The sequence below is a fragment of the Neovison vison genome, chromosome 1 (genome assembly GCF_020171115.1).
Source record: "Neovison vison isolate M4711 chromosome 1, ASM_NN_V1, whole genome shotgun sequence".
NCBI classification, from domain to species: Eukaryota; Metazoa; Chordata; class Mammalia; order Carnivora; family Mustelidae; genus Neogale; species Neogale vison.
In genome coordinates, this window is record NC_058091.1 from 294,386,902 (window position 1) to 294,405,224 (window position 18,323).

General features: G+C 33.8%; 1 pseudogene; it reads left to right on the plus strand.

The window, feature by feature from the left end:
• Positions 1-17,520: 17,520 nt before the first annotated feature.
• LOC122897237 lies at positions 17,521-17,607 on the plus strand (annotated as a pseudogene).
• Positions 17,608-18,323: the final 716 nt, after the last annotated feature.

Below are 18,323 nucleotides of genomic sequence, written 5' to 3' on the forward strand. Positions count from 1 at the left end.
CACCTGCCCGAGTTGGGCAGACAGCTGGGAAGAGTTGCAGGAGACAAGGGTACAAGCGTGCAGCACCAACTCCTGGTGGGACCACTAATGGTGTCTTATTTTGTGTGATTTAAAGACTTATTGATGTCTTTGAGACAGAGAAAGGGAGAGGGAGGAGGGGTAGAGGCAAAGAGGGAGAGAAACCCAAGTAGACTCCATGTGGAGGGCAGAGCCCCAAGTGGAGGGCTCTATCCACAGACCTGTGAGATCACAGCAGGAGAGGAAACCAAGAGTTGTATGCTCAAACAACTGTGCCACCCAGGTGCCCTCTTACTGTGGTTTTAATTTGAATTTCTTTAATGGTAATGAGAGTTCAGCATTTTTTCTTGTTCTCATTTCTAGCTATAGATCTTCTTTGGTGAAATATATGCTCAAGGACATCACTAATTTTGAAAATTGGATTTGTATGTTCTTATTTTTGATCTTGACAGGGCTTTACATATTCTGTATACCTGTCCTTAGCTAGATATGCAGTTTTCTCTGAATGTAGCTTATTCTTTCATTCTCTTGACAGTGTCTTTCACAGACAAAAAATTTAGATTTTGATTAAATCCAAATTATCAGATTTTTTATGTGTTTTTTAACAATATGCCTTTGATGTCATTCTAAAAATTCTTTGCCTAAGCCAACATCCTGATTTGTGTGTGTCTGTTTTCTTCTAAATTTTTATTTTACATTTTATATTTAGATCTATAATCAATTTTCAGTGAATTTTTAATTAGGTGTGAGACAAGGCTTAAATTAAACCTTTAGGCAAGGTTTAAATTGTGTATTGATGTTCAATTGTCCCACTAGCATTTTTTGAAGAAAGACCATGCTTTCTCCATTGAATTATGTCTGTAAATTTGTCAAAATTAGTTATCCATAATTTTATAAGTCTATTTCTAAACTCTATTTTGCTTTACTAATGTATTTGGGAATATCCTTATCTATTTTTACAATAAATTCTGCCAGAATTTGATTAAAATTTGTTAAATCTATAGATCAATTTATGGGGAAGTTATAGCTTAATAATATTGAGCTTTCCAAACTGTGAATAAGCTACATATCCCCAATTACTTATGACAAGTTTTTATTATTTTTTTTCATTTTCAGTATACATATCATGTATAACTTTGGTCTGGTTTACACTTAAGTATTTCATTTAAGAGATATGTTTTCATTCTCTCTCTCTATATATATATATACATATATATAAATATTTCATTTTTAAATTATTGTTAGCATATAGAATCATTATCAATTTTTGTGTAATGTTATGTGCTCTTGACTTAACTCTAGAAGTTTCTTTTGTGGATACTTTACAACTTGTGGAATAGTAGTTATAAGATATCCTGAGCTGGTATAAAAGGATTTTTTGTTTTATAAGAGGTTTTACAATGCTTATTAAAGTTGAATATTCACATAACTGTGCATTGTAATTGAACCTCTGCATATATATTTCAAAGAAAAATTGTAAAAATGTAAAAAAATAGCATGGAGGATACAGACTGAATTATTTATCACAGTATTGTTTACAAAAACAGAGATTAGGGACAACCTAGATTTCAGGATTGCATTGTATGCATATAATAAATTATTATACAGCATCGAGCAACCTCTGTAATTCTTGTAAACACATTTCATGCAAACAAAGAAAGTGGTAGAAATTTATTCACAGGATGAAAATATATCAAACCTATAGAATATGAGATATTGTACCCTATGTTAATTAAGGACACATTTACTTACAGTAAAATTATGACACCTGAAAATAAAGAGCAAATTTAACATGATCACTTCTGTGTATTAGAGACAAGGTAGAAGCAAATTGAGAGTGGTACAAAGCAAATAGTGATTTATAATTTCTATAATGTATTATTTGATTATTTTCAAGTTACATAATAAGTAATAGGTGTTCCTTACATCTTATATTGTATGTTAATGTTTGAAAAATAATTCCTAAAAGGTTATAAATAGTATGTTCATAACTTCCAGACTCCTATTGAGCATCTATTTAAAACCAAGCTAGAGCTCTTCAACTTCACAGGTGTCAGACGTGACTTTCACCAGTGTTTCTACTTCTGCTCCTTCAGCATTGTCATTGCTTCATCAGTGAATAATCGTGAATAGAAAAAGATTCTCATCAATAAAAAAGTACAGAGAACACACATTTCTCTAACAGAAACCCCAAATGCCACTATTTAGCTTTTCCAGACTGGCCATATTTCAGGACAGATAACAGAAGTATTTATCAATTGTGGCTAAAAGTTTGGTTAAAGTGGTTCTCCTAAGAAGAAGAAGAAATGGTTTAAGAATTGATCAATGCATCACATAAAACACCATCACTGACAAAGGATATAACTGTCAGTTGTCAGGGATTAGCAAATTTATTGGGAAAAAGGTTCTTTGATAAGAGGAAGAAAACAATAACATTTGAACTCACCAGTGAAAGAGTTATGGGCACTTGTGAGGAAACAGATGTGTCCATGATCCTTTGGAAGGACACTGGGCCATACAGTAACTTTTTTCTCAAAAACTGCGACTCCGTTTGCTTTCAGTGAGCTGAAGCTTACTGTATTACTTGGAGCTGAGTGAATAAATGGTTTGTGACACATTATTCATAAAATCTAAATGACAGAATATAATTTTTAAGAAAGATAAAAAAATGTTAAAATATAGACTCAATATTCCACGGAAACTCAGGAACTTTAAGGAGCTTTTATAGGAGTGATTTTTTACTTTAAGAGTGAGTATGAATCTCCTAAATGGTGAAAGAGAGATGCAATGAACTAGACAGAGAACATGAGACATGTATATCGATGTGGGAGAAACAACATGGGGGAATGTTATGTCGAAGCAACATAGGAGGTATAGAAGTGGTTAGTACTTCTTCTGGAAGATTAATCTAGTTCTTGTTAGAAAGTCTTCCAGGCTGTACAAAGAAATCCCCTGTCTCCTGTAGACAAGAAAAGAGAGCGAGAGAAATGTATTAGCAATGGAAATACTGGGTTGAATATACACTTAAAATTAGCTTTGAAAGTGGAAGTCAAGACACTAATCACCAGACACAGGGAGAAAATATAAAATTGATACTGTGATTAGAAAGGAAAAGGGCAAAATATTTATATTTATTACTAACACTTAACTTAAAAAAAAAAACAAAACTTTAATAGTGGCCCAGGCAACACGGGATGAAAATCTGAACGGAGGCAGGAGCAATGAGCTGTAGAGGAAGGCATCCACCTGGAAAATAAGACATAATGGCCAATTATTCATCCCTTCCTTTTATATTTAAGAAAAAAAAAAGTCTACTAAAGAAAATGATCCTTTTCCATGTGTGGTCAGACTATGGTATGTGCTATAAAAATAAACTCCAATTCATAGACATTGAATGGTAGGTCTACTATTATTGGCCAGATACCAAGAAATACCCATGAGGATGTGTAGCCGTTAATTTGTTGTGGTGTTTCTGAAATTCTGTCACAGAGCAAAATAGTTCTCGCTCATTATCCTTAAATTGTTTTAATTTTATTGTATCTGACAGGGATCACTTAATTGAGAAGGGCAAGTAAGCTATTTTCTCTCCCGCAAAACACATCTCCGTCTGTCACAGTGTCTAATATATAGTCATGAGAATCACAGAGTTCAATCAATAGTTTACAATCTCTGGTCAAACTGTAAATACTCCTAGAGGGTATCAAACCCTAAACTATTTTACTTATAGCAGAAATCATATTACCATATATTTTTGAACAATGCTAGTGAGGGAAGAAGAAACCCTTGGAGAACCAAATATAAAATAAGCGAGATATTAAAGACACACTATGTGCTTGAAATTTGACTAGACCCCGACTCCAATCCTTCTATCTGTTGTCTTCAATATGGTCTCTGCTTACATGGATTTTGGCTTAGTGCCGTTCTCTCTCTGTAAGAGTGGAGAGAGATTATGCAGTGTTAAAATACAATTGCCTGAGTGAATAGTCCCACCTGGACCACTTAGCCAGCTAGCTATAAAGTATCAGATCTGTGGGTGTCTCTGATATTGTCCTGAAAGAGTGTACATACCAAAACCAAAGTTACAATAGTCACAGGCCCATCAATTTGTAGAGACTACATTCATATAGACAGATAGGTAGATGATAGAAAGAACCATGGATATAGATACTCACATAGGACTTATCTATCATGTACAAGCACATATTTACAGCAGCAGGTGGTACCCTATGTGTTAGATGGGGAACCAGAGATGTTCTTTCCCCTTACCAGTTCTATCTATGGTTCTTTGTACTTAGGTTTTCAGTTAACGATACCATAGAGCGAAGGGACTAAGGAGTTTCCCCTAAGTGAGACGTCTTTCAAATAATGGGTAGAATGAGAATTTGTATCTAGGTGTCTTGACTCCAAAGATATAACGTCAGTCTCTGGAGTATATGAAGAGGAAACATCTTGTGGGAAGTCAAATAGTGTGCCATTTATTACAAGAGTTTTGAAAGTTTGTATGGTGAAGGGAATCCTTACAACCTTTTATGGAGCATTTATATTTTAAAAACCTAAATAGGTAAATAATAAGTGAACATGACATTAGAATAGGATGAAGTGGTTTTCCGTGACCAGACTCACACACAGTAACATGCTGTAAGGGAAAAAATAAAGTCAACCCCAAATGTCTCTTTTTTGTCCTTTTTTTTTTTTTTTTTAATGTTTAAAACTGTGACACAGAGATAAGACAGGAGCTGGATAAAAGCATGTTGATAGACTCTCCTCAAGCTCAGCCAGTACATTTGGAATAGAAAACATGTAAGTAAAATTAAATTTTTACACCTCTGCCATGCCTAAGGCATTTTTATAGCAGATTTTTTTTATTTTTATGATTTTATTCATATTTGGTTTTTATGAAACTATATTATTCCAACTTTTCCTTTTAGCTACCTATACTCAGGTTCATGCATTTTTGTTGATATATTTAGAATCAGTCTCTTTCCCTTCAAACTCACTTGCTTCAGCCATCTTGCTTAAGCCTCTTAACTTACTTTCATCACTATAGTAAGTTTATTAATTGGCTTTATTAGAAACTGGTAGTGGGATTGTGGGATTGTAGGTCAATTTTTTGAGGAACTCCATACTGTTTTCCAGAGTGGCTGCATCAGAGTGCATTCCTACCAACAGTGCAATAGTATTCCCATTTCTCCACATCCTCACGAACATCTGTTGTTTCCTGTGTTGTTAATTTTAATCATTCTGACAGGTGTGAGGTGTATCTCACTGTGGTTTTGACTCGCATTTCCCTGATGGTGAGTGATGAGCATCTTTCCATGTGTCTGTTAGGCATCTGAATGTCTTTGGAAAAGTGTCTATTCATGTGTCTACCCATTTCTCAACTGAATTATTTGTTTTTTGGTTGTTGAATTTGATAAGCTCTTTACAGATTTTGGATTCTAACCTTTTATCCTGGAAGTACCATAAGACACTCGTAACTATAGGGAATAAACTGATGATTGCTGGAGGGGAGGGCGTTGGGGGGATGGGCTAAATGAATGATGGGCATTAAGGAGAGCATCTGCTAGAATGAACACTGGGTGTTGATTCATTGGATTCTGCTCCTGAAACCAATGTTGCACTGTATGTTAACTAACTTAAATTTAAATAAATTTTAAAAAGGAACTAGTGGCTTCCTACCCTTAATCCATGATTTCTCTACCTCTAAGTACTGACATTTTAGGTGACATGATTTCTTATGATTGTGGGTGTCTGTCCTTTGCACTGTAGGAAGTTTATGGCCTCTGCTGATGAGATGTCAGTAACATCCTCTCTTCCCTGACTTCTGACAAGCACAAATGTCTCCAGACATTGCCAAATGTTCTCTGGGGAGAAGTATTGTCCCCCACTGAGAAATATCGTCCTAATCCAATATCCAAATCACAACTGGGGATATATTTAAGAAAGCCAAGTTGATTATATCTCTTCCTTAAGTCTTCCTACATTTTTCAATTAAATTTCCAAATCTATGACCCTGAAATTAAAAAACAAAACAAAACAACTTTCAAGACTTTGTGTATCTTTCCAGCTATATTTTTCTTTATGACCTATCTTACCCTCCATTTACATCTTTCTGCAAAACAAAACAGTCTGCCTAAAGCTCCCCAGTAGTCCTTTTCACATCTTCCCTCAAGACTTCTTATCTTGCTACTTCCTCTCCAGAAACTGATTTGCCTACACCAACCCACCTTTTTTAAGTTTTTATTTTATTTTATGAGACTTGAACATTCTGTCTTATATTTGGGTTATTAGGGTTTTCAGGATTTTGTTGTGTAATGTTGATGGCACATATATAAGTATGATTATACGTAGGAATAAGCTTTAAAAGCAATTGCAATAAAATATTGATAGCAATTGAAAAAAGTTCCCAAGGAATGCCCAAGACTAATAGAATCAACAAGTAATTGACAGTTATCCCATCCCAAGGGTCTTAATTTCGAACACTTGCTTGAGGAAATTGTTGTGTTTCCTTAATATCTCTTCCACTTCTGCTGGAAAAGTGATAACTTTCAATTTTAGATGTTCTCAAAATTAAGTAAATACAAAAACATAATGGAAGAGAATACAGAGGGTACATTTTAATAAAACTCCTTGCCAGGTTGAAATATACACATACTTAATTTTAACAAAAAATGCAGTAGTCTACATATTTTTTAATATTATGTAAACTTGTATTTGTTGTATATATATATATATATATATAATCATGTTGCATACATATAAACTTATATACAACAAAATAGGCATATATGTAGATACATGTGAGTATGTGTAGAAAATTATGTAGGATATATATGTGTGTGTGTGTATATATATATATATATATATGTATATAAATTGAGGGACTGATGACTTCTCTGGGCATCAGCCTTAGAGTCAGAAGGAAGTATTTGGGCAGTTAAAAAAAAAAAAAAAGAAAAGAAAAGGAAGAAGGTTGAGGATTGAGAGAAGTACAGAAAGAAAAGAAAGATATAATTATTACATAGTAATTTACAACAGATTCAACACCTACTACTTAAATTCGTCATAAAATCTGGACTTCTTGACTGTAAAGTTTGTATTTAGACTCTGATGCAAAATGAGCATTATTAAATATCTAGTGCAAAAGTTATAAAATTTGTCCTTGAATTACACGTACCAGAAAATTCACCTGTAACTATTTTTGCTGTCTTTTCACTTCCATTCTCAGATATTGTCAGATATTGTCACCCTCTCACAGACTACATTGTATTTTATTATCAATACTTTCTTTGTAGTGGATAATTCTCAAAAAATGACTTCATATTATCCATTTTAATACACACATGCATACACAACATTTTATTTTTTCCTGATTCCTATCACTTACAACCACTAACTAATTTTTGTATTTCTCCACAAAACATCTCTGAGGAGTTTCGTCTGTTTCTCCCCTGTCAGACATCTAGTCACAGTTTAACACACTACAATGTGAATTTCATTCTTTCCAGGTCACTCACTGAAACTATTCCTAATCCTTGTCACCAAAGACCACTAATGGCTATTTCCTTTTAAAATTTACAATCAGATTATCTCCATCTACTATGTAAAACCTTTATCTGACTGACCTTTTTTATCCCACAATAAAGTCTTAGACAATAAAGTCTAAGATCCTCATCAGAACTCAGAGGGAATCTGAGTTTGTGTCTTGCCTACTTTGGATATCACTGTATTCTTCCAGTCAATCGCCAAGAGCCACCACACTGATACCTATTGTTTGCCTTAAAATTCTGGAATAAGGAAGTTAAAAGAATGTTCATATTATTGCTAAGAGTGTAATGACTTTCACTTTACTCTATTTTTATCCAATTATCTAAGCCTGGAAAGATTTTGAAGTTTTTTTTAATCTTCTAATTCCTTATTTCAATTTTGACCTAGAGGGATGCCACTGGCATTTTATACCCATGTGTCCCATCCACACTTGCAAAAGGAATCAGCAGAATAAACACCATGAAAAATCATTGTTAGTAATATTTTAACTAGAACTGAGATATTTCAAGTTTGCTAAAATTCAGAGAACATAAATGATTTTAAAAGAAGAAAAACTAAGCAATAACATTTCTCTATAAATTCCATTTAAGGAAATAAAGTCTGATGATGATGATGATATTTATATTCGCCTTTTCCAATTTTGAGTAATCATTTACAAAGAGTAAAATATTTCTATGACTAACATATTTACATGCTAAAGACAGTGAAGTTCCTGATACTAGTGAGGGGTGAGGTCTAAAATTTCTATTAATGATTGGATTTTGATAATAACTGATTGAGCCTTTAGATATCTATAGTATATGGAACCCCTGGGCAAGAGCATTTTAAGAAAAAGAGAAAGTTTCTTCTCTTAATTAGATGTTAACCCATGCAATCCTGTACAACTCTGTTATAGGGCTGGATGGGAATATTTAATTGTAAGATTGATGTACTTGAACCTAAATGTCTCTTTTAGCTCTGACTCAAGACAGTTTTTATCTATGCCTTGTGACTTTGGGCATCACTTCTCCCGTCTTCTCAGTTTTATCCAAAGACTAGAAAAATAATGTATGAGTGAGCAGCGTTCTTTGTTCTTGGAGGTTCAACAATATTTGACTTTATAGAATGCACTGTGTTTGGCTCAGAGAGATAATAATTTCAGATTATTTTATGGACTTTTGATGTGGAGACTGAGCATATGAGCAGTGAGATACTTTCCCTTCGCTTTGTTATCAGATCTAAGACTTATCTGGGATCAAGAATCCTTTACGGTTTGGGTAGACTTAGTTTTCAATGTCTCTTGAAGGTCAGAGGAGTCCTCAATTTCAGGCCTTTATTCCATTTCAAGCTGGTGTGAATGCCACACGTGCATTTCTGTTCTACCCTACAACTATAAATGAATAACTTTCTGCTTTACAGTTACAAAACCAAATTCTGAGTTTCATGTTGATGCAGCTAGCCAGGACACAATATAATAATATGTAGTGAAGAAACCAGAAAAATGCAAAATTACACTCTTCAGTATAAAAATATTGAATGTTATTATACTCTTTTTTTCTCTTTCAGGTTTTCCAATCTGAGTAAAAAAATCACTGTACTAGGATTAATTCACCAAGCCAAAGACTTACTACCTCATATCAATTCCTTTATTCCATTCTCAAATGCTGTTGAATATCAGTGGGTATCAGTTGGATATCAGTGAACCCACTGAAATTTCTCTTTCAGCAATGTCATCATTCCTTCCCAAACTACCACCATCTCTCACTAGATGAGACCAATACTATCCTAACAGTCTAACTGCATGTCTTTTGTACATGTCTTCTGTACAATTCATTATCTATTAATAGCCAATATCCAACTTTTTTAGAATATAAAATATAAAAGTCAAGCAAATAAAAAAGCATTTAAGAGAAACCATTACAAAAAATTTAGAAAGAACTATTACTGATATACAAAGAGAAAATACAAAACCAATGCATGTAAAATGCTCACTCCAACCAGAGAAGGGAAAATGAAAGGACAATTAAAAAAAAAAAAAAAGAAAAAGAAAAGAAAAGAACAGAAAAGAAAAAAGAAACAAAAAACAAGTACAACTTTAGAAAGGAGTTACAAAGATGGTATAGATTAATCCAAGTATACGAACAAACACTTTAAAGATAAATGATTGCCGAGAGCTTCCTAAATCACTCTGTGGAATTGCTTCCTTGGCATCCATTTTGTCTGGCTAAGAAGACTGACTAATTCCTTTAACTCTCACTAGCCTCCTCCTGTGGGCACATGTCCTAGATAATAGTCACAAACAAGTGTAACTTCCTGCTATGGCTTCCCCAACTGTGCCCTTGTGATAAATACCTTCCCATCTTCCAGGGGGCTCCTCTTTGTAACCCATTAGATTAAAACTCCACGTAATTAACCAAACCCCCATTCTTTTGGACTTAACTGACCCATCTGGCCTTAGCCCAAGAATCCCAAAGCACTTTACCCACAAAAACTAATAAATATATATGCCCAGTTCCTATTGCTCTCTATATCTCTATTCAGCCTGGACCTTATAGAGACAGTGAAAACAAATATATACTCTTTCTCTGGACAACACTGATTAACACATTCTTGCATATACATGTGTTAGGAATCACACATGTATTTCTTTGTGCTTTTAGATGAGAGTATTTATAACAGACACTATCTCAGTAGAATTGAGTGCATCTAGCATTCTGATATTGATACCTGATACCATTCAAATAAAAAAATAACACTTATTGGGATTCCAAGTCCATTATCTGTTTTGTTTTCTTTAGTTATTATGTGCTTCATTTTTTGAATCATTCATAAATATATTGTTACCCTATGCCTTAATTTACAACTTGAAAGATAATAACAGGTAGAAATGTATTTTACTGGGAATGAGAAAAAACACTTGTTTTCAGAATACAGCAACGTGGATCCTTCTCTAGGGAGGAAGGATTTATAGAGCTAGGATAATCAGCTTTTAAGAGGCCAAAAGTGTGGGAGTAAAATTAAAAGTAAAGCCATGCTTGATACGAAGCATTTGTTTGGAATGTCCCAGAAAAAAATCATCTAGTTTTTAGCACACTATAAAAATGTAGTTCCTGAGGCAGCTGGGTGGCTCAGTGGGTTAAAGCCTCTGCTTTCGGCTTTTGTCATGATCCCAGGGTCCTGGGTTGGAGAGCAGAGAGCTCTCTGCTCATCAGGGGGCCTGCTTCCCTTTCTCTCTCTTTGCCTGCCTCTCTACCTACTTGTGATCTCTGTCCATCAAATAAATAAATAAAATCTTTAAAAAAAAAAATGCAGTTCCTTGTTAACCGGAAATTCGTATAGTTCACTTAACATATTCCTCATCCTACTCCCATGAAACACCACGTAGCAGAGGAAACATCTTACTATATTCTGCTTTACATCTATTTTTTATCCTTTTGAAAAAAATATATCTGATTAGTATATATGATTTTTCACTCCAGTTTTGGGTATCATAATTTGGCAATAGTATTTCTGAATCTTATTCATAAGTTTTATAAGAACATATACTATAGTGAATTTTAGTCCAACTATATTTAGATCTTTTAATCATACATCTCCATTAAACAAAATGATAATAGCAATTTTTGTGGGGTCAAAATTGGAATCATGGAAAATCCACACATCAAAAAACATTCAGTGAGTATTAAATTTTCTAATAAATAATTTTCCTAATTTGAAAAAAATAATTCTTATTATTTTTAATGAATAAACTATATAGTAAAAGTAAAAAATTTATATTGATAGTAGTTAATACAAAGCTTTTGATTTAAGCAAAATATTATGACAAAAGAGAATGAGCTTGAACTATTGTTAATTCCTAATTGTTAGCTTTTTTTAATAAGAACTTTATTACTTAAATTGTGGGTAAACCGTAAAGTAAAATTAACTTAGGAAGTCTTGTAGCTTTGATTGCTTAAAAACAACAGTTATTTCTCTCTCTTTTTTTTTTTTTTTAGTAAAGATAATTTTTAGACATATCAGTGAATAAGAACCCCTCTTGCTAAGTGGCAGACCCATCTGAATTCTTCTTGGGTATAGATTTTCAGTGCTACAACTGGATACAAAAGGAAAAATAATGAATCCTACATATGCGCATTTCGATATTCCCTAAGAGATGGAGAATTTAATTATCCTGATCTAATTATGCCCAAATCTAGTTTGTCTGATTTGATTACAACAGAATCTAAGTTTTGTGTAAGGTTACTGCTGAATCGGGACTACTCTAATTTCTGCCAAATCTAGTTTACTTGCTCTTTTCATGACCAAAATTATCCAGCTTATAGCTACAACAAAATTAACATTTTGTTACACAAGGTATTTATCTGCATAATTCTTCTCCCCCAAAAGCAAGAAAATATAATTTAAAAACTTAAAGGGATAACTGGAATAAGTAGAAATTGTACTGGATTTATAGAGGACAAAATAGGGATTTTCATCTTTCACAGATATGGAAAGGGTATTAGCTATTTCAAATGTAACTAACTTCCTAATAACGCTATGTATATTTACATCACTCATAGACCCAGAGAGCCTCCCCAATTGGAGGAAAGTTTATTGTTATTAGAAACAAGTGATGGTATATTGGGAAAGATAAACACAATGATTTGCAAAGCAGGCTTAATTTCTCCAGATCCTTAGAATTTATTATTAGCCTGGGGACTTAGAAGCACATTTAGTGGTCTCACAACTTCTTGAGCTGCTGTCTGCTTTCTCTTGGGAGAAAGTAAAAGCAGGGCAAAGCATCTCCAGATTGTAAATTTTCTCAAGGAAACAATTGCTGCTGTTGATTTTAAAAGGATCTGGAAAATCCCTAGCATATGTGTCACTTGAGCTTTCAGGAAGGGGCAAGAAGGATGGGCTGTGCGGGTTCAGTTTATGGCACCAGGTGAGTATTAATTATGCCTCAAATGGGTGTAAGGCTTTTGGGAAAAGCTAAATAGCATTGCAGAGGTAGTGATTTATAAATAGTATGTAAGAAGGGCTTAGAAAAATAGTTTTCTACTAAATGGACCATTATTTTCCCTTCTTTGACCTGGAAGCTAATATTTTATATTTGTTTCTGTAATATTTAATAAACTATTCTGCATTGCAAACAGTGATATAAAATATGGCATAATGGCCACCCACTATTATAGAGAAAAAATTGAACCATACATGACCTTGATTGGTATTAGTTTTATAACAAATAGTACCACTGATGCAAAAATAAAATAAATGCAAAAGTCAAGTAAAAGAAAAGAGAAAAGGGTCTCTTTAATATAGAATAGAAGTCATATCATGTTTACATTGCCATAAATATAAGTGAACATTATTAAAGAAAATTCCCAAACTTCACAATTAAATCTCCACACTAAACAGCTTAAAAGTGTTCAAAAGAAGAGTATTTCATATGTGTAAAAAGTCATTTTACCTGATATACAAAAATTGCCCATATCATGGTGGGGAAGCAGGTTGGAATATAAAGGAAATACCGTATGGAATTTTTTTTTTTTTTAAAGATTTTATTTATTTATTTGACAGAGAGAGAGATCACAAGCAGGCTTAGAGTCAGGCAGAGAGAGAGAGAGAGAAGCAGGCTCCCGCCAAGCAAAGAGCCCAATGCAGAGAGCCCGATGTGGGGCTCGATCCCAGGACACTGAGATCATGACCTGAGCCAAAGGCAGTGGCTTAATCCACTGAGCCACCCAGGCGCCCCATACTGTATGGAATTTTCTCTCAACTAGGTAACAGCTTGTCTGTGATTCTCAAGAAATCATGGCCGGAATGAGAGGGAATAACACTGAGCAAATAATTCAGTTTACCTTAGAGCCCATCTTGTGATGATATAAGTTGAAAAAGCCACTCAACAGCTCTCTGAAAATTTCGATATAAACCTGTGACCTTGAGACACTGGATTAGTTTAGGTTTTAAAAAAAAAAAAGAAGAAGGCATTAACCTCCTGACCTCAAAAGAACATCACATTTACACATTCATATCAAGTCTGGAGCTAGACAAACCAAAGTTTTGTAAAGATATTCTTTTTAAAGTCATCCAAAATGAAAACTCATTAAGGAACATTCAAAATAAATATAGTATGTTACACTCTGTTAGAAAAAAATAAGTTATTTTATGCTATGGGTTTAAATGTATCTACAGTTGAGCTTCATTGTTCAGGGGATATATTTTTAGATCCGAAATAAGTAGAAAGCCAAAGGTGCTATCGGAGCCATTCCTCTCACATAAAATTTATGAGCTATTGCTATTTATAGTAAATGATAAAAATAGTTTAACTTTTTTATATCAAAGCATTCTGGTAAGCACTTTGCCTTTGTCATGTGATTTAACCCTTACAGTAATTCTGCAAGGCAGAACTATTCCCTACATGAGTGTGTAAAGCAGCAAACTGTCTCAGGCAGGCTCCACAACTAGACCAAAATAAATTTGTTTTATTCCAAATTTACTCCTTTTAAATATTATGTTATTTTATAATGTTATTATAGGTCAAGTTCTTTGGAAAAGTCAAGTACATTGCTTAAAATGGTGAATCAGTCTTTTAATAAAAAGCTAATGAATGAAATAAAATTTACAAAAGGAAACATGTGCAAACCAGAAAAAGTTTGGGAGTTTCCAAATGGAGGTGAATTTTATTGTTTGTTGTTTGAAATGGCAAAAAGAAATCCCCCAAAGCAAAGATATCCAATGCAAATAGAGACAAAACCCATTTTTAAGTAAGATCTGCTAATAACAGTGTCTCTCCATGAAACAGCCTAAGAAGGTACAATTTTGAGGCTGTTTCTCTGTTTGAGTGCTTCTGGAAATATAGGCATTATGAAGATAATAATCAACAGATATGCTTTTAGTGTAAGAGCATTACAAAAGCCAAGTAAATCTGACTTTGGTTATATTCTTCTCTCTGGGACAGTAAAACCTTGTTTTGGAAGAATATGGATAAAATTAGAATGCACAAAGGAGTGACAGGCTCATGCTCTAAGAAATGATTTTTATGTGAAATTTTCAACTAAATCGTGATACCAATTTTTCAACTTCTTAATTCATAAATTTTTGTGGTAATATTTGTGGAGCAGACTTTTCAATGTGAGTATTGGTTCTCATACTTTGTTTGTCATTATAAATTTTCAAGGGTATATGTCAATGTGATATCCAAAGCTTTCTTTTCTTCTTTGCCAGAACAAACTGCATTATATACTATTCAACTATCTATACCAGCAGTTTTACATTATATGAAAAAAAATTTTATAAAACATGTTAACCACTCAAGGCAATATCAACTACAACAATAAATATCAACTACAACAATAAAAGCAATCTTACATTATATGAAAAAAAATTATAAAACATGTTAACCACTCAAGGCAATATCAACTAAACAATCATTTCTCAATGATGAAACTTCTGTTTATCATTAATGATAATTATATATGTATATATTTATATGACTATAAACATTTATAGAGTTAATATAATTAAGAATATTTTATGACCCAGGATTTATAAAAATGGGAAATATAGAGAAAGTATTAAAGGATTCTCATACTGAGAATACTTCTGGGAATATGTCCATTTTATTTTCATTTGCACAACCCTTCTTTGCCTTTACATAAAAAGCAATTTTCTTGAGAACACTTAATGAACACAAGAAAGGTAATGTTTTGAAATTATGAATCAGGTGAAAATGCCTCCTCTCTTAGGTAGTATTTTCTTTTGTTATTTCTATTGCTTGGCTATCTGCTAACACTAAGAATTCAAGCTATGATGATTTGATAAATCCTCAAGGTGAGAGGATTGATATCATGACAGGCACAGAGCAGGATCTGTTGATATAGTATCTCCCTGGAGCACTCTCTCTGAAGCAATTCTTCGCTTTACATGTTTCTAGTTTGCTTTCATACACGAAGTCAGATTATATTAGGCAACATTGGATGTTTTAGTGACAAGAGTTTTTGTATTTATAATTTTTAGATGAGCATTACAAATACAGTCTTCTTGAGAAAGCCTGGGAATTAAAAAGCATGTTTGATACAAATAAGAAGAAAATGAGGATAAATTTTATTATAATTTGCATCATTATTATATTTCTGTTTTGATTATATCTTCCATAGAGGGCCAATTCTTTAAATAATTTGAATGCATTATATAAAATGATGAGCAAAAATGATAGAATTATGTACATAAGCTTTACCTCTCTCTAATCCTTCTTAGCCACTTTTAGGAAAACCAATTTCTAAAAATCAAAACAAGGAGAAGGAGAGTAGGAAGGAAGGAGGGAAGAAAGAGAGAAAGGGAGAGAGAAAGAGGAGAAAAGAAGAAAAGAAGAAAGGAACGAAGGAAGGAGGAAAGGAAGGAAAGGAGGAGGAACCTAATTCATCTAAATGGTTGAGAATATCAATCAGTTTTCTAAAACTGAAAAGTTCCATGATCACTGCAGGCTCAGGATATTCCCGACTGATGAATTCCCAGATTAGCATCTTCACTATGAGTCTCAGAATGGATCTTGCATAGATAGGTTATTGGAATTTTATATAAAAACACTTAGAACTGAATTAATATTAACATAATAAAGAGAATTTCTACATAACTGGACAAGTGATATAGATGGTGTCATAGAAATTTCCTCAATCACACATTTTGAAAAAAGTCAGAATATTTTTAAGACTCAACAAAAGTAGTGATTTTAGATATAAACATTAATAATAAGTTTAAGATCTACTTGTGAGGACTTTTTCCTCCTTTATGGTATTTCTGATGATTATCAAACTAAACTTGGTAATGTCGAGTGGAATAATAGTAATATAATTACGTGTGGCTAAGATTCTATTTTTGAAATATTAACCAATTCTATCACACTCAACTTCCTATTACTCCTGATTTTTTAAAAACTCTATTCAACAGCTAGAGCTTCCTTCATTTATTCCTTGGGAACAGGGGAATGCAACTGATCATATAGAAAAGATCACTTATACAGTTTGGAGTTGGAAAGTTTAAGCTCTGAAGAATAGGAGAAATTCTGATAAAGATTTTAGAGCTAAGAGAAGACATGATGTTAGTTTAAACTATCAAACTCCCAGATGGAGTTTGGCCTTTTGTGTGGCAGATTGGAGAGAGGAGGAGGAGAAGTAGGGAGAATAGGTGAGTCTTTGAGAAGAAACTCTAGGGGAGATGATGAGAGAAAGTAGGTAATAGATGATAGATGACAGATAGATGGATGGATAGATAGATAAAGTGTGGGGATTTGAGAGTACAAGGGAACAGTTAAGAAAAGTGTGAAGTGGCTCAAGACCCCAGCGTAGACAGGACATATGGCACCTGTGGAGGAACTCCCCTAAGTATGGTGCTCAAGTACTGGTACATTACTGGTGCACATTAAAGAGTGGGATACAAATGCTAAGGGCAATGCCACAGAACATCATGTCCCCAGCAAAAATAGCAAGATGAAACCAGGAACCACAGGGAGGCCTGGAAGTGGATGGTTTTGATCATCCAAGGGCAAGAATTTGAGGAAGTACAATAGTTACTTGCATACATCTGGGATCAAGTATCAAAATAACCAAAATGTTTCAGCAGATATTGAAACTGATCAGATTTAGAGGTCTGTGTCTCTACAATCATCATACTTACTCAAATGTGATATTTTCATTTTGGGTATTGAATATTTGGTTTACATAACATTTTAAATCTGATGGCTTTCATAGTCTTCCACCTTTTTATTTAGTGTGATAATGATCTGTCAGTGATATAGGACTGGACTTCATTTGGTTGAGTAATTTATCTTAGGTAGCCAGATGCAAAATGATTCATTAATGAGCAAAGTTGAGGGAGCCATAACATACTCAGTTAAGAAGTTCAAGGTACTGACTTCTTTGACATTTCTTTCACTTCCATAACTTTTGACAAAACCTGTGACAAGCCAATAACATCAAAAATTTAGGTGTCTGTCTCAGCTTTGCGCAGTGGCAGTATCGTAGCCAATGAGGTTTATCTGAGGCGCGATTATTGCTAATTGAAAAATTTAGGTGTCTGAATTGTACATATGGGTGTGAAAAAGCCACAATAGAAGCAGAAATAAAGTAAGAATGTCCACAGAACTGACATAATTGGAATGGGGATACAAAATGTGTTTTAAATATTCATGGACCTGAAATTATAAGGTTATGATGTATAACATGTGGAATGGTGCTACTGTGAAGTAGGAGTGTGTGTCTGGGGAGATTTAGTAATAAACAGCCTCCTTAAGTAGGAAGTAGCTTCAATATACAAGCCTAAACACACACACAGACACACACACATAGAAAGAGAGAGAGAGAGAGAAGATATGTTTTTTTCAAGAAATTGATGATGGCAGGTATTCGGCACGTCTGAATTCCACAGGACAAGCCAACAGGCTGGAAATTCAGGTAAAACTAGATGAATGCCATCTTGTGTCAGAAATCTACAGGGCAGGGAGGGTTTCTATACTGCATTCTTGAGAAGACTTCTATTCTGTTTGAGAAACCAGTCCTTGCTCTAAAGGCTTTCAACATACTGACCCTGGGGAGGGTAATTTGCTTTACTTAGTGTCTACCGATTTTTTAAAAAATATTTTATTTTTTTATTTGAGAGATAAAGACAGAGATAGAGAGAGCATAAGTGGGGAGGAGAGGAAGAAGTAGGCTCTCCACAGAGTGGAGAGACCCATGCAGGTCTATATCGCAGGACCCTGGGATCATGACGTAAGCCCAAGGCAGACACTTAACATACTGAGC